The sequence below is a fragment of the Canis aureus genome, chromosome 2 (genome assembly GCF_053574225.1).
Source record: "Canis aureus isolate CA01 chromosome 2, VMU_Caureus_v.1.0, whole genome shotgun sequence".
In the NCBI taxonomy this organism is placed as follows: domain Eukaryota; kingdom Metazoa; phylum Chordata; class Mammalia; order Carnivora; family Canidae; genus Canis; species Canis aureus.
The window spans coordinates 71,536,501-71,558,291 of NC_135612.1; the positions used below are offsets into that span (position 1 = coordinate 71,536,501).

The 21,791-nt window shown below is 37.8% G+C and overlaps 1 protein-coding gene across 2 annotated transcripts in view; it reads left to right on the plus strand.

Annotated features, from left to right (window-relative positions):
- Positions 1 to 21,791, plus strand: part of STK32B (serine/threonine kinase 32B) — a 387,142-nt gene that overhangs the window by 224,404 nt on the left and 140,947 nt on the right. The window lies entirely within an intron of this gene.

Sequence of the window (21,791 nt, forward strand, 5' to 3'; positions counted from 1 at the left end):
AGCTGAGGTTAAACAAAGGGACACTCTGCTTTGCTTAAAGCACCCACACTGTAAATAAGTATCCTTTTTGTAGTCTACTTAGGGCCATATTTGTCACATAGGTATGCTTTTTATTGCTGCTGTTGCTATTTTATTTTTAAAAGATTTCATTTATTTATTTGAGAGGGAGAGGCAGACTTCCTGGATGAGCAGGGAGCCTGACATGGGACTCAATCCCAGGACCCTAAGATCATGACCTGAACCAATGGCAAATGCTTAACCAACTGAGCCACCCAGGTGCCCCACTGTTGCTATTTTAGATGGACCCCAGTCTGGTGCTGCAATGCTATTCACTGTTTCTAATCACAAGGAGGCTGAGATGTGACTGATACAGAATATCCCTGGGTTAGAGAAACATTGTTCAGGCATGAAGTACAGTGCAGTTAGCTGTGCATTCAATGTTAATGAATCAACATTGCACATTTGAAAAGTGTCTTTAAGCAGAAACACACAAAGCATGGTTATGTCCTGACTGGCTACAGAAAATGCTATGACCAGAGGCTCACAGGAGCCTAACCCTCTAAAATAAGTGGTTTGGTATTCATTAATTCCACATTCACAGAAACTTCATAGAACATAACTACCATGAATGATGACAATCAATTGCATCTTCTTTGCAAGGATGTTAGAAGGATGGATGTTATACACAAAGCACCCAGCACAGTGCCTGACTGTGCTCAGCTTAGGCTCTCAGTCTAAGTCTGTTTAAACTGACAATAGCTTTGCACATAAAGGAACTGAGGTCCAGAGAGCTGATGGAGTTCATAATAGCTCCCCAGTGCCTGATTTTTTTTTTTTTTCCCAGTGCCTGATTTCTAAGCCAGAGCTTCTTTCCCAGCTCAGGGCTAGTTGGGAAATCCATTTTATGTTTTATCTTAAAATCTATAGTCTCCAGCAGACCTATAACTTGTTAAAATGTTTTTAGAGAAATATCATACATATATAATTGCACCTATTGTAAATATATGGATTGATTAATTGAATACATTCACGTAACCAGCATTCAGATCACAAGCAGGATATTACCAGCACTGTTAGGAGTCCCTCTTATGCCCCTTGCAATCACTGACCCTTTCCCAAGAGCACCATTAGCTTGACGTCCAAAGCCTATATAACTTCTACTTGTTCGTGCACTTTATATAAAATGGAAGCACAAAGCATGTTCTGTTCAGTCTCTTGCTTTTTTTGTTTAACATCATATTGGAAGATTCACCTATATCACTGCGTTAGTTATATTTTGTGCATTCTCATTGTTGAGGAATGTTCCCTGTGTGAACATGCCACAATTATTTTACTATGAAAATTCTATAGATGATTTCCAGAGTTAGACTATTACAAATAGCACTGCCATGAGGTTTTTGTATGTCTTTGGCTGAACATAAGTACAAAAGAAAAAAAAAAACACATTATAAGGATCCAAGTCAAGACTTTTGTTCCAGATAAGATGTCATAAACTCAGGACTCATGGGTGGCTCAGCGATTGAGCACCTGCCGTCAGCTCAGGTCGTGATCCCGGGATCCGAGATCAAGTCCCGCATTGGGCTCCCTGTGAGGAGTGCTTCTCCCTCCGCCTATGTATCTGCCTCTCTCTCTCAGTCTGTGTCTCTCATGAATAAATAAATAAATCTTTTTTTAAAAAAGATAGAATAGACTCATTTATTCCCACTGAGCAAGGACTAAATACAGCTATAGGTCTTTAAAATCACACAAAATAATTAATTATCTCTGAAAAGTAGAAAGAAGAAGGAAAACTGGTTGGGGGTCAGGATGAAGGCACAACAAAGCAGCAGAATGTCTTATATCCCCCATCCAATGAAACAAGTTTACCCAGACTCTGTCTCCTGACCTCCAACCTAGAAATAGCAGGCATCCCAGCCTCCTTTCTTTCCTGGGCTGAATATACACAGTAACACCAGCAGAACTGGCAAGGGGGAATCAATCATGGATCAGAAGCACCACTAACAATAAGTAGCCAATGGAGATGCTCCCCTTCTCTGCAAGGCTTGAGACTCATCATTGGAGGAGAAAAAATGAAGTACCTTGGAGCAGTTGGCTGGTCCAGTAAGTTTCTTTGTCCTTGTGTATTTGAGGTTCCTTCCCTCACCAAGAGACACTCAGCATCTGGCCTAGAGAAGCTCCTTTTGCCCTCCTCAGCCACCACATTGAGGAACCTTGAGAGCCCCAACAGCATCAGATGAATCAATGAAAAGGCTCTGAAAACCCAAGTGTCTCTGGAATCACAGTCTACAAAAAGAAACCAAGAACTATATGCTAAGTCTAAACAGTGTGACTGTCTACCAGAATAAAAGATTTAAATACAACCCAGCATCTCCTAGTATAAGACATGTCCATGATACAATAAGAAATCACCCTTTGTACCAAGAACCAGGAAAATCACAACTTGAATAAGAAAGACAATAAAAAGAAAGAGAAAGAAAGAAAGAAAGAAAGAAAGAAAGAAAGAAAGAAAGAAAAAAAGAAGAAGAAAGAAAAGAAAAGAAAAAAAAGAAAAGAAAAAGAAAAAGACAGACAATCAATGGGATGCCTAGGTGGCTCAGTGGTTGAGTGTCTGCCTTTGGCTCAGGGCATGATCCCAGGGTCCTGGGATCGAGTCCCACATCGGGCTCCCTGCATGGACCCTGCTTCTCCCTCTGCCCTCTGCCTATGTCTCTGCCTCTCTCTCTCTGTGTTTCTCATGAATTAATAAATAAAATAAAATAAAATAAAATAAAAAAGAAAGAAAGAAAGACAACTAGGGCATCTGGGTGGCTCAGTCGGTTAAGCGTCTGCCTTTGGCTCAGGTCATGATTTCAGAGTCCTGGAATCCAGCCGGGTATCAGGCTCCCTGCTCAGCAAGGAGTCTGCTTCTCCCTCCCTCTGACCCTTCCCCTGCTCATGCTTGCGCGCGCACTCTCTCTCTCTCTCTCAAATGAATAAATTTTTTAAAAAAGACAATCAACTGATGCCAATAGTGAGATGAATCAGATGTTGGCATTATTTGATAGGGATATTAAGGCAATTCTCTAAAAAATGCTTCAGCAATCAAATACAGATTCTTTTGAAACAAATGAAAAAAAAAGACTTAGCTAGGAATCAGAAGTTATGAAGAAGAACCAAAATAAATTATAGAACTGAAAAATACAGTAACACAAACTATAAAATCACTGGGTAGACTCAAGATGACAGAGATTAGAATCAGCGAACTTGAGGATAAATCAGTAGAATTCACTCAGAACATCAAGAGAAAATGGACTAAAAATTTTTTTAAAGAAAAATGATGGCTCCCCATGGATATTTGTGTACTAGAGTTCCAGGAGGAAAAGAGAAGGGGAATGAGCTTGAAAGAATAAATTGAAGGAAAAAAATGGCTGATTTTTTTCCAAAATTTGACAGAAGACCTAAATAAATTAAGAAACTGCGAAAACTTCCAAATAGGATAAGCCTACAGAAACCCACATCAAGACACATTATAAACTTCTGAAACTAAAAACAAAGTAAAAATCTTGAAAACAGTGAGAGAGAAATGATGCATTACCCATAGGAAGCACCAATCACAATGTTTGGCAGGTTTGTCCTCTGGAGGGATGGAGGTGAGAAGGAAGTGACACAAGTTTGTCCAAGTGGTGAAAGGAAAAAACTGTCACAGCCAGTTCTAAGTCAATGAAACTGTCTTTCAGGAATGAGAGGGAAATAAAGACTTTTTGGAAAACCAAAATAATTGTTAATGAGCAGTTATGCTCTTGAATGTTAGCTTAAGAAATTCTCCAAACAAAAAGGAAATGATAAAAGAATCTGAATGAGCACTGTGTGATATATGCTATTGATGAATCACTAAATTCTACCCCTAAAACAAATAATACACTATATGTTAACAAAATTTAAATAAAAAATTAAAAAGAATCTTTGTTTTTTATCTTACGTGATTTAAAATCAACATATAATACATTATTAATTTCAGAAGTAGAGAGTTTAGTGATTCATCAGTTGCACATAACACCCAGTGGTCATTACATCAAGTGCCCTCCTTAATGCCCATTACCCATTACCCCATCCTTCTACCCACCTCCCCTCCAGCAACCCTCAGTTTGTTTCCTAGAGTGAAGAGTCTTTTTTAGTTTGTTTTTGAGAACCAGGAAGAAAGAATTAATAATGCAGAAATACAGGTATGTATAATAGATTGCCCTTTTCTACAGGATGTTTATAAACCATATTTGGTGATTATAGCAAAAATTGTAACACCATCTAACACTCAGTACAATGATATTTAAATGGGGAAGATAAAGGCACCTAAATGAAAAAAAAAATGAGGTTCCCACCCTCTATTGCAGTAGTAAAATTATGATACCAGTAGACTGTGAAAAGTTAAATATGTACTTTGTACTGGCCAGAGCAACCACTAACAAACTATGCAAAGAGATACATTCATAAAAATCATAAATACAAATAAAGGTAGAATATTTAAAATGTTCAGATAAGCCACAGATAGGCAAGAAAACAAGAAACAAGAAAGAGAAGAAGCAAACTGAAAACAAATAAAAATGCAGATTTAGGCACTAACATTAGTAATTACCTTAATTGTAAGTACTTGGAGTACAGCACTCAAAAAGCAAAGAATGAGAGTGTGTGTATTAAAACACAATTCAAAACAAAAAAAATAAAACACAATTCAACCATATGCTATTTATAAGAGACTAATTTCAAATACAGCAGAGGTTGGTTGAAAGTAAAAGGATGGAAAAGATGTATCTGGAAAACATTAATTTAAAAAAAAGAATGATTATATTAACATATGATAAAGTAGACTTTGGGACAGAGAACGTTTTTAAAGTCAAGGAGGAGCATGACATAAATATAAAAGAATCAGCCCAACAGGAACATATGATAAACTTAAATGTATATGCACCAAACAATGGAATTGAACCTAATGGAATTGGAAGGAGAAACAGACAAATCTGTTGGGGACTTCCACATCCCTCTCTCAGTATAACACCCCTCTTAAAAAATCAAGAAGGACATAGAAATGTGAACAATGCATTTAATCAACAGAATCCAGTTGATGCATATAGAACACTCCATCACCCAACAACAATAAAATACATATTTTTTTCAAACAATCCTAGAAAATTTACCAAGATAAACTATACTCAGGACAATAAGACAAATCTCAACAAACAAAAAAGAATTACAGTCATTTAGAGAATAATTTGATTATAATGGAATCAAACCAGAAATCAATAACAGAACCCCACAAAAAAAGTCTCAGACACTTGGAAATTAAACAGCAAACTCCTATATAACCCCTGGATCAATTAGTGGGTCTCTGGGACAGCTTTTTTAAAACTTTTTTTTGAAATTTTATTTAAATCCAATTTGCCAACATATGGTATAACACTCAGTGTTCTGAGACAGCTTTTAGAGTATATTTAACTGAATGGAAGTGAAAATACAGTATATCAGAGCATATGGGAAGCAATTAAGGCAGGATTGAAAGGTAAATGCTTACATTAGAAACAAAGAAAGATCTCAAATTAATAATCTCAGTTCCCACCTCAAGAAAATAGAAAAAGAAGAACAGAGGCGCCTGGCTGGCTTAGTCGGTCAAGCATCCAACTCATGATTTTGGATCAGGTCATGATCTCAGGGTGGAGAAATTGAGCCCCACATTGGGCTCCATGCTGAGTGTAGAGCCTGCTTAAGATTCTCCCTCCCTCTTCCCCTGCCCCTCCAACCTCCACTCATGCACCCTCCCTTGTTTTCTCTCCAAAAATTAAAAATAAAAAAGTAGAACAGACTAAATTCAAAACAAACAGAAGGAAGGAAATAATAGATAAGAGTAGAAATCAATTATATTAAAAATATGAAAACAGTAGAGAAAATCAATAAAACAAGAAGCCGATCCTTCAAAACAATGAAATTGAAAACCTCTAGCAAGACCAATAATAAGAGAGAAGACACAAATCACAAATATTAAGAATGAAACAGATCTTGCAGCCATTACCAGGGTGATAAAGGGATACTTCAATCAACTTTATACTCAAATTCTAGAAGTAATGGAACAGTCCCTTGGAAAACCCACAAGCTATCAAGACTCAACTAAAATGGTATAGATAATCTGAAAAGTCCTACAACCATTAATGAAATATGTAATTTAAAAGCTCTTAAAGAAGAAGTCCCAGGCCCAAAGAGTTTCACTGGAGAATTCTACCAAACAGTAAAGAAAAATTAGCACCAACTTTAAACAATTTATCAGAAAAAAAAAGAGTCACTTTATGAGGCCAGTATTACCCTGATACCAAAACTAGACAAAGGCAATACAAAGAAAACTACAGATAAACTACAGATCACTATCACTCATGAATGTAGACTCAGATGGCCTCAACAAAATAGTAGCAGATTGAATCCAGCAATGTCTAGAAAGAACCATACACTGTGACTAAGTGGAATCGCTCCCAGGTATGCAGGATTCAGCATGCTGCATTAAATTAGTCAATTAGTCACTGTGCCTTACCATATAAACAACCTAAAGAAAAATTATATGATCTTATTAATTGATACAAAAAAATCTTTTAAGAAAAATCTTATATTTGTTCTTAATAAAAACAATCAACAGGTTAGGAATAAAGAGAAACTACTTGATAAAGAGCATTCACAAAAAAAAAACAATGTCTAACACCGAACCTATGGAAATGTGGAATCAGGAACCCACACATAGAATAAAAGTGTGTAGAACTAAATACAGGGGCGCTTGGGTGGCTCAGTTGGTTAAGCATCTGCCTTTGGCTCAGATCATGATCTCAGGGTCCTGGGATCAGGCCCTGAGTAGGGCTCCCTGCTCAGTGAGGGGCCTGCTTCTCCTCTCTTTCTGTCTGTCCCCCCTGCTTGTGCAGTCTTTCTCTCTCTCAAATAAATAAATACAATCTCTTTAAAAAGACCCAAATGCACACACAGATGATAAGTAAAACAAGTAAAGCTGGGGAATCTGAATAAAAATAGCTAGTTTATACCAATGTCTCTATCAGATTGTAATATTGCACTGTAGTTTTGTAAAACACTACTATTGAGGGGAAATTGGGTAAGGGGCACATGGGATCTCTGTATTATTCCTTAGAACATCATGTAAGTCTAAAATTATTTCAATAAACTTTAAAAATTGCAGACATTACCTAATGATAGAAATAGAAAGCTCTGGAGAGGACTCCGGGTTTGTGTTGTATCAAGAGGAGCTATTTCAATTTAAGAACAGAGGAGTTTGGAACATGGAGGATGGAGGCTTTGCTTACGATGTGACTGTTTTAGCTCCTTCTTAATCTTAATGAAATTACTGTGAAATAAGCACTTCCCTTGTGTGCCTGCTCGATACAGCTGCCCTGTGCCATACACATGAGACCAAATGTCCTCACTCTTTCCTTTCATGAGCTGTAGATGTATCATGTGGTTAGCTGTGTGTTTGGTCAATGTGCATGTCCACCGATCATGGCATAATCAAGCAACATTGAGCACTGAGGAAATTTATGTTTATTTATTTATTTGTGGTCTCCCCCTCCTAAATAAAGGTTCCCTGAGGACAGAGTTTTGTCTCTTCTGCTCGTGGATGTATTCCCATTGTTGAGAACAGTGACCGGTATAGAGTTTGGGCTATTTCTTTGTCTTTCCAATTAATTTGGCTTCTTAAAACTCTCAGTTTCTTTTATTTTTGGATTTATGGCTTCTTTCTTTTGTTTCTTTAAATATTTTGAAAATATCTATTGTCAACTCCTTTTCAGATTGTTCCTTTCTCTCCATTTTCTGAGGTGCTAATTTTTTTTCAATCAGAGGTGTGGCTGAGGTTTCTGTAGGGAATTGATCTTCAGCAGACTTTTCCCTGGAATATTACACTATTTCTGCTGGTTTCTCAGAGTTTTCACTTGTTCAAGACTAGTTTTTATGTTAAATTTCTATAAGATGAGTAGAATGAGTTTAATCTTCCAAGTATATTTTATACAGACTTTTTTAATATATTGCAGAAAACTTTACCCACTTTTTCAGAGTGGATGGTTTTCTTATATTTCCCTGAGTATTCGGGAGGTGTTTTAAGTCTGTTTTTCATAGATCATACAACCCTTCAAGGCTTCCTCATGGAGCACTCCATCTTCTTTTCTTACACTTAACCTGGACCTAACACCTTGTCTCCTTCCTCCCATGTGGGCTAATTCTACCCTGCCTTGAAGGTCTATTCTGACTTTGCATGCCTTTGACTTCATCTCCCACTCAGCTCTCTGATGTGGAGATTCCACTTGATTTCTGGCACTTGTCTTCTTTAACTTTCTTCCCCTTGAGCTTGTACAGATTATTTAGAACCTCTGGTTATTTTTTATTCAGAATGTACATATCCTTGGAGTGGGAGAGCATTCACCCCATGTCACTTCAGTCCTCTGGACTCTCTTCCTATTGGTCTTACTTCTTACAGTTGTCCCCTAGAGCAGAGAGTGTCAGCCAAAACCACATAAGCCCAAACCTGCAATATGTCCCTGAGCCAAGAAGTCCATCCAGGAGCCAGCTGCTCAGGCCTATGGGAAAAAGCAGAAAGCTGAGCCAAGCCCCAAAACTATCCAAAAGCCAATGTGTCCGTAGGGAATAAAGCTCAGTGAAAGGAATTGTTGGCTGCCGCTGGCTTATATTCAGTGCCTGTGGTCTTGAATGGGAGGTGTTTCCTAAACTGATGAGAATAGATACCCAGGACTTTAATTAGTACATAAGGCAACAAAATGCTTAGTGAGGAAAGGGTGACCTTTTAAAACCCAAATATGGTGGTGTCACTCCACTGATTCAGACTTTTATTCACTCCCCATGGGTTTTAGGATCTGGTACAAATCCTTAGAATGGTCACTAACGCCCTTTGTATTTTGACCATGTTTACCTCTCCCATCTTGGCATTTTCACTCCACTGGCATCTTGTGCCCCAGTCTCACAGGATGCCTAGTGTTTCCCCAAATGCCTGTCCAGCCTTTTCCGTGGCTTTGCATGTCCTTTCTGCTCTTCCCCTCTCACATCTTCATGGAAGCCTCTCTTTCTCCAAGACCAAGCTAAATACTTGTAACACTTATAAGTGATTATAAATTATTTAGAACAATTGTAAATGAACCAGAAATTTAGTTGAACACAGGACACAGCTTCCAGAGCGGAATTCAACACAGCCAAAGATAGGCCTTTGGACTCATAGAGGCATGAAGAGCTAGCAGGAATATCTGGCTAGGTATTTGAAAAAATCTGTATAGTATGATCCCATTTTCACATGAAACACAGAGCATGTAGCATGGGAAAGTCTCACAAGAAAGACACAATCATAATGTGTCAGAGCTTATCTCTAAATTACAGGATCTAGGTTAATGTTCACTTAATACTAGGTGCTCTCCTATTTTCTAATTTTTTTTTTCACAATGAACCTCTGGTAGTTAAGTAATCAGGGTAAAGCCATTGAATTGTACCCTTGTGAAGACCTAACACAAAGATCAATTTTTCCCTGAAGCCTTCCCCGATCACTCCACCTTCCCTAAATTGTTGATAGCCTCCTGCCCATACCTCTGTTTTAGCCCTTATCCCATGAAATTGGTTTGTAGAGTTCTCTTTCCACTGGGTTACATGCTATTATAGGATAGTGCCAGAATCAGTAAAGGTCAGAAAATATTTGCTGATGTGAATTGATGTTCATTAAGGCAGTGAAGAAGGGAACCTCTCACCAGAGGAGGGTCCGTGGGGATCAATTCAGGCTCGTCTATTTCATATACATCATCACGGAGTGTCTCAGACTTGGTTTTGGCTTCCTCCAGGCAGTGGTCCCAGCTGATGACAAGATCACATTCTGGCCAGCTTCCTAAGGCCATGGCAGGTATCCTAGCTGATGTGTGTGTGCCTATCAGTCTCTCACTACAGATATCTGTGAAATGTCAACATGCTGTTGGAGTGGTGTCGATGTATATCTCTTCAGAGTACAGATGAGCGTTCCACTTATTATCCTCAACACAGAAGTACCTCAGAACTACCCCTATCCATCTGTGCAAAATCTGGCCTAGCCAGTCACTGCATGATGGAGAGTGAAGAGTGATCAGGGGAGCATGTCTCTGTATGGGATGGGTTGGTTCTTTTTCCAGAGAGTACATCTTACATCTGATATATGCACACATCTTAGGAGCACCACTCTACTTTGACACATGAATTAGTTTGATCGGTTTTGAGAAGGGTACCCATGTAATCTGCACTTTTATCAAGATATAGAACATTTCTATCACCCCAAAATTTCTTTTATGTACCTCCCATGTCAATCCCCATCACTGCTTTCCAGTAAACTGCTCTTCTTATCTCTGCCACTATAGATTAGTTTTGCCTATTCCAGAATTTCATATGAGTAGAAAGATAGCACCTGGCTTTTCTTCAAGCAATATTAATATTTTTGAGATTCAAGCATAAGTGTGTGCATCTTTAGTTCATTCTTTCTTGTTCTGTGTAGTGCTCTACTGTATGAAAATACCATGCTTGATAGTCAGTTCTCCTGTTAGTAGCCATTTGGGCTACAGAGAACATGTATAAGTCTTTTTGTGAACACATGCTTTTGTTTCTATTAGGTAAACACTCAGAAGTTGAATCACTGAGGTATATAGTAGGTATATGGTTAACTTTGCAAGAAACTGTCAAAGAGTTTTCTAAAGTTACAAAATTTTATACTCCTTTTTTTTAAGATTTTTTATTTATTTATTCATGAGAGACACAGAGAGAGAAAGAGGCAGAGACACAGGCAGAGGGAGAAGTAGGCTCCATGCAGGGAGCCTGATGTGGGACTCGATCTCGGGTCTCTGGGATCATGCCCTGGACTGAAGGCGGCACTAAACCACTGAGCAACCCAGGCTGCCAAAAATTTTATACTCCTAATGGCAATTTAAGAGAGGTCTGGTTGCTCCACATCCTTATTCACATCTAGATTCATCAGTCCTTTTATTATTTTCTTATTTTTTATTTAAATTCAATTTGCCAACATATAGAACATAATTAGTTTCAGACGTAGTTTTCAATAATTCATCAGTGCGTGTAGCACTCAGTGCTCATCACATCACACACCCTCTTAATGTCCATTACCTACTAACCTCATCTCCCCTCACCTCCCCTCAGCAACCCTCAGTCTTTTTAATTATAACCATTCTAGTCAATGTGCATTGGTATTTCTTTGTGGTTTTAATTTTCTTTCCTCCGATAACTTATGATGCTGGGAACTTTTTGTCTACTTACTAGCTTTTGTATATCTCTCTTTGAGAAGTGCCTGGCCAAGTCATTTGCCTATTTCTAAAATTAGGATATTTTTAAAGCTGTTGCATTATAGGAGTCCCCTTTCTAAATTCTTGGTGAAAGTTCTTTGTTAGTCAATATCTTTTGTGACTGTTTTATACCAGTGTGTGGCTTACTTTTCATTTTCTTTATGGTATCTTTGATGTGTAAAATTTAATTTGGACCAACTGCCATTTACCAAGTTTTCTTTTTTATGTTTGTTTCTTACTGTCCCCTCTCTAAGAAGTTTTACCTATTTCCGATCACAAGTGGGAGGCTTCTGTGTTTCTTTTATGGAATGTATTCAACTCATAGAACTATTATCTGTCTCAAATTATCTTTTGTGTATGGTGTGAGGTAGTGATTGGTATTTTTTTCTATCCCATATGGATAACCAGTTCTAAGCATTAGAAAAATTTTACTTTCTCCAATGACTTTATTTTTGTCCTTTGTTAGAATCTGAGGAATGATGCAAAACAGCCATCTCAGAATTATGCCACTTGAGAGGCGAGAATGTTTGGGTGTTTATAGGACTTCTAAGAGTAATCAAGGGCTGCTTCTAGGAAAGTGTTAAACTCTTTCATTCTTCCACCCTGCTGCATACATGGCCTTCTGCAAATCCAGATCAATGTTTTTTGGCACAGAAATGTGGACACTGGCGATTAGAAATATCTCAGAGCTAATTGAAATGGTTCCTCCAAGGTTTATGGGCATACATTGACACCTTTGCTATTGAGAACTGCTGGTACAAACATCGTGAATCATACCATGAACACTAAGATGCTTCTAAAATAATTGGAGCCAGGGAGGTATTACTTTTATTTGTTGTATATATATAACCTAAAATTAAACATGCGTGAAGGCTTTCCACAATCTTGTAACTTAAATTAACTGTTACTTTTTTTTTTTTTTTTTTTTTTGCTTCTGGTCATCTCAGTCTTTGTCCATACTGACCTATTTCTACATAACATAATTGTAGTAGATTTTGCATTATTTTGTCCTCTTTATTTTCCACTTGGTATTATATCCCAAGTGTCTTCCCTGTAATTACATAGCACTAATTTTTAATAGGATAACTTTCCACAATATGGATGTACCAAAATGCATTATCCATTCTTTTATTGTTAGATAATAGGATCAGCCCAATATTTGGTAATATATAAAATGGTGAACATCTTTGTACATAAACACTTTCCCCTTATTTTGACTTGGTTCTTTAAGGTAACTTTCTGTATCTTAGATTGCCATGGGAAAGGGATGGGTGACTAGATATTTTTAGTCTACTGATATATATGTAATCTTCTGATAATACATATGCATTAAATAGGTTTGGGGTTCAAACCAAGATGATGCTACAGTGAATGACTTAACAGTTTTCCTAATTACCTATAATTAATAATAACAAAAGTATCAACAATATTTGGAGACAATTTCTTGTGTTTGGATTTTGACAAAATATATTCAGAGCTAGCTCACAATCTGTCCCTGGAGAAATTAACTTTTGGAGATAGTGCACTTATAAAACTCTCTTTTGCAAACTGAGCATATAATGTGTGGTTAAAATAAACAGTTATCTTTAGAGCTGTATGAAAGTCTCTGGGGGATGGCTGAGGGTAAAGGTCTGGTTTCAAAGAAGATCTTAATTAATGATCTGGAGGATTGGGACAGCAGCTGGTTAATTAAATTCACAGATGGGACTCCACTGAGAGGTGGTGTGAACTCTGGGGAAAGGTGAAGAATTTAGATAAAGAACTCTGTTGTAATCACTGAGGAACACAAAGTGAAAGTGAAAATTTTCAGTACTCTGAATCAAAATAACTCAGTTTCCTATTAATCCAGCATTCTACCTCAGTCACAGGTCACTCCTCATATGATTTACTTAAAGGAGCATTGAGCTTGGAATGATGGTCTGGGTGTGAGCCTTTCCCTCCATCTTTGTGACCTTCCACAATTTCTCTTGGTCTCTCTGAGGCTCAGTTTCTTTCTTTTTTTCTTTTTTTAATTTATTTTTTATTGGTGTTCAATTTACTAACATACAGAATAACCCCCCGTGCCCGTCACCCATTCACTCCCACCCCCCGCCCTTCTCCCTTTCCACCACCCCTAGTTCGTTTCCCAGAGTTAGCAGTCTTTACGTTCTGTCTCCCTTTCTGATATTTCCCACACATTTCTTCTCCCTTCCCTTATATTCCCTTTCACTATTATTTATATTCCCCAAATGAATGAGAACATATAATGTTTGTCCTTCACCAACTGACTTACTTCACTCAGCATAATACCCTCCAGTTCCATCCACGTTGAAGCAATGGTGGGTATTTGTCATTTCTAATGGCTGAGTAATATTCCATTGTATACATAAACCACATCTTCTTTATCCATTCATCTTTCGATGGACACCGAGGCTCCTTCCACAGTTTGGTTATTGTGGCCATTGCTGCTATAAACATCGGGGTGCAGGTGTCCCGGCGTTTCATTGCATCTGTATCTTTGGGGTAAATCCCCAACAGTGCAATTGCTGGGTCGTAGGGCAGGTATATTTTTAACTGTTTGAGGAACCTCCACACAGTTTTCCAGAGTGGCTGCACCAGTTCACATTCCCACCAACAGTGTAAGAGGGTTCCCTTTTCTCCGCATCCTCTCCAACATTTGTGGTTTCCTGCCTTGTTAATTTTCCCCATTCTCACTGGTGTGAGGTGGTATCTCATTGTGGTTTTGATTTGTATTTCCCTGATGGCAAGTGATGCGGAGCATTTTCTCATATGCATGTTGGCCATGTCTATGTCTTCCTCTGTGAGATTTCTGTTCATGTCTTTTGCCCATTTCATGATTGGATTGTTTGTTTCTTTGGTGTTGAGTTTAATAAGTTCTTTATAGATCTTGGAAACTAGCCCTTTATCTGATATGTCATTTGCAAATATCTTCTCCCATTCTGTAGGTTGTCTTTGAGTTTTGTTGACTGTATCCTTTGCTGTGCAAAAGCTTCTTATCTTGATGAAGTCCCAATAGTTCATTTTTGCTTTTGTTTCTTTTGCCTTCGTGGATGTAGCTTGCAAGAAGTTACTATGGCCGAGTTCAAAAAGGGTGTTGCCTGTGTTCTTCTCTAGGATTTTGATGGAATCTTGTCTCACATTTAGATCTTTCATCCATTTTGAGTTTATCTTTGTGTATGGTGAAAGAGAGTGGTCTAGTTTCATTCTTCTGCATGTGGATGTCCAATTTTCCCAGCACCATTTATTGAAGAGACTGTCTTTCTTCCAATGGATAGTCTTTCCTCCTTTATCGAATATTAGTTGCCCATAAAGTTCAGGGTCCACTTCTGGATTCTCTATTCTGTTCCACTGATCTATGTGTCTGTTTTTGTGCCAGTACCACACTGTCTTGATGACCACAGCTTTGTAGTACAACCTGAAATCTGGCATTGTGATGCCCCCAGATATGATCTCTCTGAGGCTCAGTTTCTGTCTGTAGATTGGGAGTAATAATTATACTAACTTTGCAAAGTGAAATAAGAGGAAGAGGGTGAAAATGCTTGGCCAAATCTAGTTACTTTCCTTGTTGAATCATTATATTGTATACCTAAAACTAATATTATGCTGTATGTTAGCTACACTCAAATAAATTTTTTTTAAATAAAGTTACTTTCCTTGCAAATCTTTCAACTTCAAGCATCTTTTGCCTGAACTTGGATCATATATATACTTTTTTCCCCAAAATTTTATTTAAGGGCACCTGGGTGGCTCAGTTGGTTAAGCGTCTGCCTTTGGCTCAGGTCATGATCTTGGGGTCCTGGGATCCAGCTCCACATTGGGCTTTCTGCTCAGCAGGGAGTCTGCTTCTCCCTCTCCCTCTCTGTCTGGGCTCTCCCTCTCGGTCTATCAAATAAATAAATAAAATCATAAGAAAATTTTTTATTTAAATTCAAGTTACTTCACATATGATGTAGTATTAGTTTCACAAGTAGTATTTAGTGATTCATCAGTTGCATGTAACACCCACTGTTCATTCCATCACGTGCCCTCCTTTTTTTTAAGGTTTTATTTATTTATTCATGAGAGACACACACCGAGAGAGGCAGAGACATAGGCAGAGAGAGAAGCAGGCTCCATGCAGGGAGCCCGATGTGGGACTCGGTCCAGGGTCTCCAGGATCCTGCCCTGAGCTGAAGGTGGCGCTAAACCACTGAGCCACTGGGACTGCCCCACATGCCCTCCTTATTGCCCATCACCCAGTTACCCTGTTCCCCCACCCACTTCTCTTCCAGAAACCCTCAGTTTGTTCCCTAGAGTTAGGAGTCTCTTATGGTTTGTCTCTCTCTCTCTGATTTCATCTTATTTTTTTTTTCCCTCCCTTCCCCTGTGCTCCTCTGTTTTGTTTCTTAAATTCCACATATGAGTGAAATCATATAGTATTTGCCTTTCTCTGACTGACTTATTTCTCTTAGGATAATACCCTCTAGTTCCAGCCATGTCATTGTGAATGGCAAGATTTTATTCTTTCTGATGCCTGTAGTAATATACATACATATACACATATATTACATATATGTATATGTACATATATACATGTTATATGTAACATATAATATAATATATATGTATGTATAATATGTGTATATAATATGTATATACATACAAATACACACCACAACTTATTTACCCATTCATCTGTTGATGGACATCTCAGCTCTTTCCATAGTTTGGTTATTGTGGACATTGCTGCTATAAACCGTGGGGTGCAGGTGCCCATTTGGATTTACTATGTTTGTATCTTTTGGGTAAATTCCTAGTAGAGCAATTTCTGGGTCATAGGATAGCTTTATTCCTCTTTCTGAGGAATCTCCACACTGTTTTCCAGAGTCTCATATATTTTTAAATATAATTTTGCCCACTGCAGAGCAGATTAAATAAAGCCCAGCTATAGGACTCCCTATCTCAAGCACCCAAACTCCTGGGGGCTGAGATAGAACATTAGGGAATGGGTTCCTGAATCATGAAACAAGGAAGACATCAAACGCTTGGGTGGAGGAATTTACACAGATAAATTATATATTGTTTGCAAAAGAGCAAACCACATTTTTAATCGTTTTGTTAAAATGGAGTAAGGAAAATCTCAAAGATTCCTAGGGAGCAGTGGATGGTAAATGGGAAAGAAGTGCTCAGTATCTGTTATGCGTGAGTCAGGGATGCAGTCAGTGCCTTTGATACTCTCTTAAATTCAAGTCAGTCTTTATCTTTTAAGAATTGAATGAAAGAAAAAAATTTTTTATTGCAGACTGTGACTTTGATCCCATCCCTATCCCAACCCTGTAGTCCCTAGTTTTCTTAGCTTAGCAGCACATTATTTTACATGGAAAATTGTGTGTGCCTAAGCCTTCTGTCTGAGCAGGAAAGGACTCCTGTACCTTTAACATTGTTAATAACACCTCCCTAGAGAGAGTGTGGGAAGATGTGAGCATCTTCATATCTCAGGAAAGGAAGGAAATTCTCAGATTAAATGACTTGCTCACGGTCACAGAGCACACAACTGGGACTTACTAGTCACACAACTGGGATTAAAATCAAGTTTATTCATATATTCTGGTTGTGTAGTTCTCTTGATGTCTCATCCATTTTCATAGCCAAAGTGGAGAGAAAGAACAAATTACACCAGAGTGTGGGGGAAGGAAACTGGAAAGTGGTTCTGCTTGTTATTGTAAACAGCAACCCACTCTGAAGAGACACCGTTTGTACCACTTTTCCTAATGAAAAGAGAACGCTTGAATACTTCATCCACCCTAAACTCCATCATCTTTGGAAGGAAATGTGGCAGCTACCAAACAGCTTGCATCTCTGCTACTTCCCTTCTGGGAAGAATAAGAGAGTGGTGAATGACCTCTATGGGAACAGCTTGCCAGCAATGCTTGGAGTATACATTGAGAGGATTCCTTAGACAAGGTGCAGGACAGCAGTTGCTTTAGGAGCCAATCTATCCTGACTGCCAGCAGTCTGTGGGCTGAAAATGCTCTGCGGCCACAAGGAAGAGTGAGCCAATTTCTCTGTTGTTTTCTGTTCATTAGAGAGGAATATAAAGAAAGCTTCACTTTGATATCTCTTTGTGTCCTGGAGCACTCCACTCCACACTTCTCTTCCTGATGTGTAAGACTGCAGCTGATGTGGCCCCTGCCTGCCCCATGTCTCTCACTACATGCCAGCCCTTCTGACCCTCATTCTGTACGGCAACATGCTAGGCTCATTCCCCACCCAGCACTTTTGTACTTACAGACTCTCTGCCTGGATTTCTCTTCCCGGCACCTCTGCATGGTCACCTCCTCCTCAACACTTAGCTCAAGTCCCTCTACCTCAGGGATGTATCCCTGACCAATATCTATGAGATGGTTTTCCCCACTCCTTTCCAGTCCCTAATATATCACTCTCATTTGCCTAATATTATCTGAAGTTGTCTCATTCACATACTTTTTTTTTTCATTTTGATTGGCTGTCATGACCAACCAGGCTATAAGTTCCATGAGTACAGGACTCTTTCTGTCCTGTTCACTATACCTTCCACCTTCCTGGCACCTAGAGCATTCTACACATATTAATCCCATAAACATTTCTTTGGGAAAATCTGTTTTATCAGATATTAGACTAAGGGCTCATGGCCAAAGTGGAGTAACAGAGATCAGATTTACTCTTACCTGAAACAATCAAAGATAGGAAAAATTACATAAAGAATAGAAGGGCATTAAAAGTTATTATATTGTATTCAATATGCCCAAAAAGTATAAAAATGGAAGATATTTTTTAAAAACCTAATTCAAGCTTTTAAAGATCAAAACTTCAATATTTATGTGGAAAATACACTGGGCAGAACAAATGGCAATTAGTCCTTGCAGGAAAAAAAGATCAGTGAACTTCAAGACATAGCAGTAGAAGACTACTCCCCAGTTCATTCTGAGTCCAACATTACATGATATGAAAACCAGACAAAGACATTATAAGAAGAGAAAACAGAAAAAAGAGACTATATATATATATATATATATATAGTGCTCTGACAAATTGGGTTTCACCAACCCAATAAAGGTCATCTACAGAAAACCTACAGGTATCATATTTCATGGAGAATAATTGAATGTTTCCCTTTAAAAACTGGGACAAGACAAAAAAAATCCACTGTCACTTCTTCTATTAAACATTTTACTAGAGATTTTAGCAGCGCAATAAGGCAAGAAAAACATGTGAAAAGCATTGAGTTTGAAAAGGACGAATAAAAGTCTCTATTAGCAGATGATGTGATTATATTTTTTACATAGAAAATCTGTTAGAATCTACAAAAAAATCTAGAACAATTGATCATAACAAGGTTTCAGACAAGATCAATATATTAGTGACTATATTTCTATATGCTAGCAGTAAAAAATCAAAAATTGAATTTAAAAATTGTATGATAATGTCAAAAATATGGAGTACTTAGGTATGATTCTAAATAAACATGTAAAAAAAATAAATAAATAAATAAATAAATAAACATGTAAAAGGCCTGCAATACCAAATAGCACAAAACACTGCTAAGAGAAAAGAGAGAAGACTTAAATAAGTGCAAAGATGTACCTTGTTCATGGAACTTAAGATTCAGTATTACTAAGGTGTCAGTTGTTTCCAAATTGATGCATAGATAACACACAATCTCAGTAAAAATTCCAGCAAACCCTTATGTAGGAATAGACAAGTTGTTTCTAAAATACATGTGGAAATGCAAAGAAAGCACTTAGGATAGTGAAAATAACTTTAAAACTTAACATAGTTACAGAACTAATACTACTTGATTTCGAGACTTATTATAAACATATAATAATCAAGACAGTGTTGACATCAAGATTGACAAACAGATCAATGGAACAGGATCAAGAGTCGAAAAGTATATACACAAATATTTGGTCAATCGAATTTTGTAAAAGGCCCTTGCCCTCATGGAACTAATTTTCAGTGGGTGAGGAGGGACAATATTCAGATAAAAGAAATAAATAGTTTAGGTGATATTAAGTGGTAATATAGGCTCAGCTTAGTCACTTCCTACCTAGCCTTCATGTTCTTCCAATTATCACAAAGAGATAGAGTAATTGATTCTGTTCCAATTTGTCAGATCATATTTTATAGTAGGCTTTCTAGTTATGATTTCAAGAGTCTGTTGTTTTCATTTTAAGGAGGACATTTGATGTAATGAGCCCTGGGTGTTCTATGCAACTGATGCATCACTAAACTCTACTCTGAAACTAATAATATACTATATGTTAATTAACTAAATCTAAGAGAAAGAAAGAAAGAAAAGAAAAGGAAAGAAAGAAAGAAAGAAAGAAAGAAAGAAAGAAAGAAAGAAAGAAAGAAAACTACCACTAATCAATTTTGATGTAAATATCTTCTTACTGCAAATACTTCTTACTTGGTGTCTGAGCAGTGTCTAACGCAGCCTGTGGAGGAGAATGTGAAGATGCCTTCTCAAAGGAGGTGCACTCTCTTCGAGAATTGTTTTATCCTTTTCCTACCTCCTGAACCCCCATGAATCCTTTGTTTGCTAACTCATGTTCACTCTTCAAATCTTAGCTCTGATATTGTTTCAGTGACTGCAGTCATCGTCCCTCCATCCATTTCTGCAGCAGTAATGCACAGAGGGTGCTTTAAAGACACTGGAAGAGTGGATGGAGGAATGGATGGGGCTCAAGGGCTAAGTTGAAGCCCTTTCCTGTGAGAAGGAAGCACCACCATGTGAGCAGTTCACTTTGAAGATAGCTGGGGCCCAGGCCATTGGTGGAGTGAGGATGAGAAGTCAGGGCTCACATTCAGGAAGTCAAGAAAGGCTATACAAAGGATTTCCAGCATTTTAAACGGGACCTGTTTCGTGGCCATGTACCTCTTCTGGGTGCTCCAACACACCACAGTCTGTCATCTGTTGTAGTGGTCCAAAAGCGTCTCTTTTCATCTAAGAACAAAGTGAGAACACAGTCAGCCTACATTTTAAAAGATATTTTTAATTTTTATCAAGTTTTGATGCCTTTAAAAAATTGAACACACTTGTTAAAATTCATGTCCTACTTTGGGGAGTTCAGCTAGGGACCCTCTCTTAATATGCTGTCTTGTCTACAAGGGTTCCATTTTGAGCACTTCCCTGGGGCTTCAGCTTAAAGACAGAGGATTTGATGTTCCAGAGTCTTCTATGTCAAATCTTGGAGGAACTCAGTGAAAATATTGTTATACATCATGCTTCTATGCTGAGAAGACCAAAGGACTTAAAACATTCTTTTATCTTTCATTTATTATTTTAATGGAATAGTAATTTCATATATTTTTCAAACTGTCTCTCATAAGTTTCTCATAACCACACTGTGATTTATTAATATTTTTAACAATAATCATACTACAAAGAAGGGAAATAGAGCTCAAAGACTTGACGTACTTACCCAGAGAAGCACAGTTGGCAAATAGCAAGATGTGGTCTCCAATTCTGCTCTGTCCAGAAACCCAGCTCTTGTGTTTTTCTGCAACACCAAACTGCCTCACAGTGAGAACAGGAGCCTGTGGGGTTTTCCAATTTCCTTGTTAATTGACTCCTATAGAGGACACTCTATAAATACTTGCTTAACTGCCAAGCATTTGGACTAGTTCCCACTGAATACCAGTACCAGACTTTGGAACTGGCATAGGTTTCTCCAGACAAACTTTTATCTCACTGAATTCCTTCTTTCCAAGTCCAAATCCTTATAATAAACATGGGGCTTTGAAAGCCAGTAGCTCTACCTGTTTTTTTTTGTTTTGTTTTGTTTTAAATAGAGTATAGGGCAGCCCCGGTGGCTTAGCGGTTTAGCGCCACCTTCCGCCCAGGGCATGATCCTGGAGACCCGGGATGAAGTCCCACGTCGGGCTCCCTGCATGGAGCCTGCTTCTCCTTCTGCCTGTTTCTCTCTCTGTCTCTAATAAATAAATAATATAAATAATATTTAAAAATAGAGTATAACAAACATGTTCAGTTTTGTATTGCAGGATGTTGAATTTAAATGTAAGCACTTAAAGTTTAGAAATAGGCTATATAGCCAAAAAGGGAAATAAAGAAATTCAATCAATAAAGTTCAATGCAGATATTAAGAGGAAGAAAAGTAAGAAAAAAGTATGGTAGATGGGAGTATTATATGAAAAGATCACAATAATTAACATATCCATTTCCACTATAGGTATAAGCATGCTCAATTTGCTAAAGGATTCCCATACTCTCTGTTTGGATATTTTAAAGTTCTATGTGTAGTCTACTTATAAGAGCCACAGAAAAAAAATGAAGATAGTAAAAATTTGAACATAATAACATGTAAAAAGACCAAGAAAAGAATATAGGACAAAATTGATGTCCCGCAATCAATCAATCAATTTTTTAGAAGCATTTCTTCAGGATAATGAGAATATAACTATAAAATGTAAGAAAAGTTATGTTTC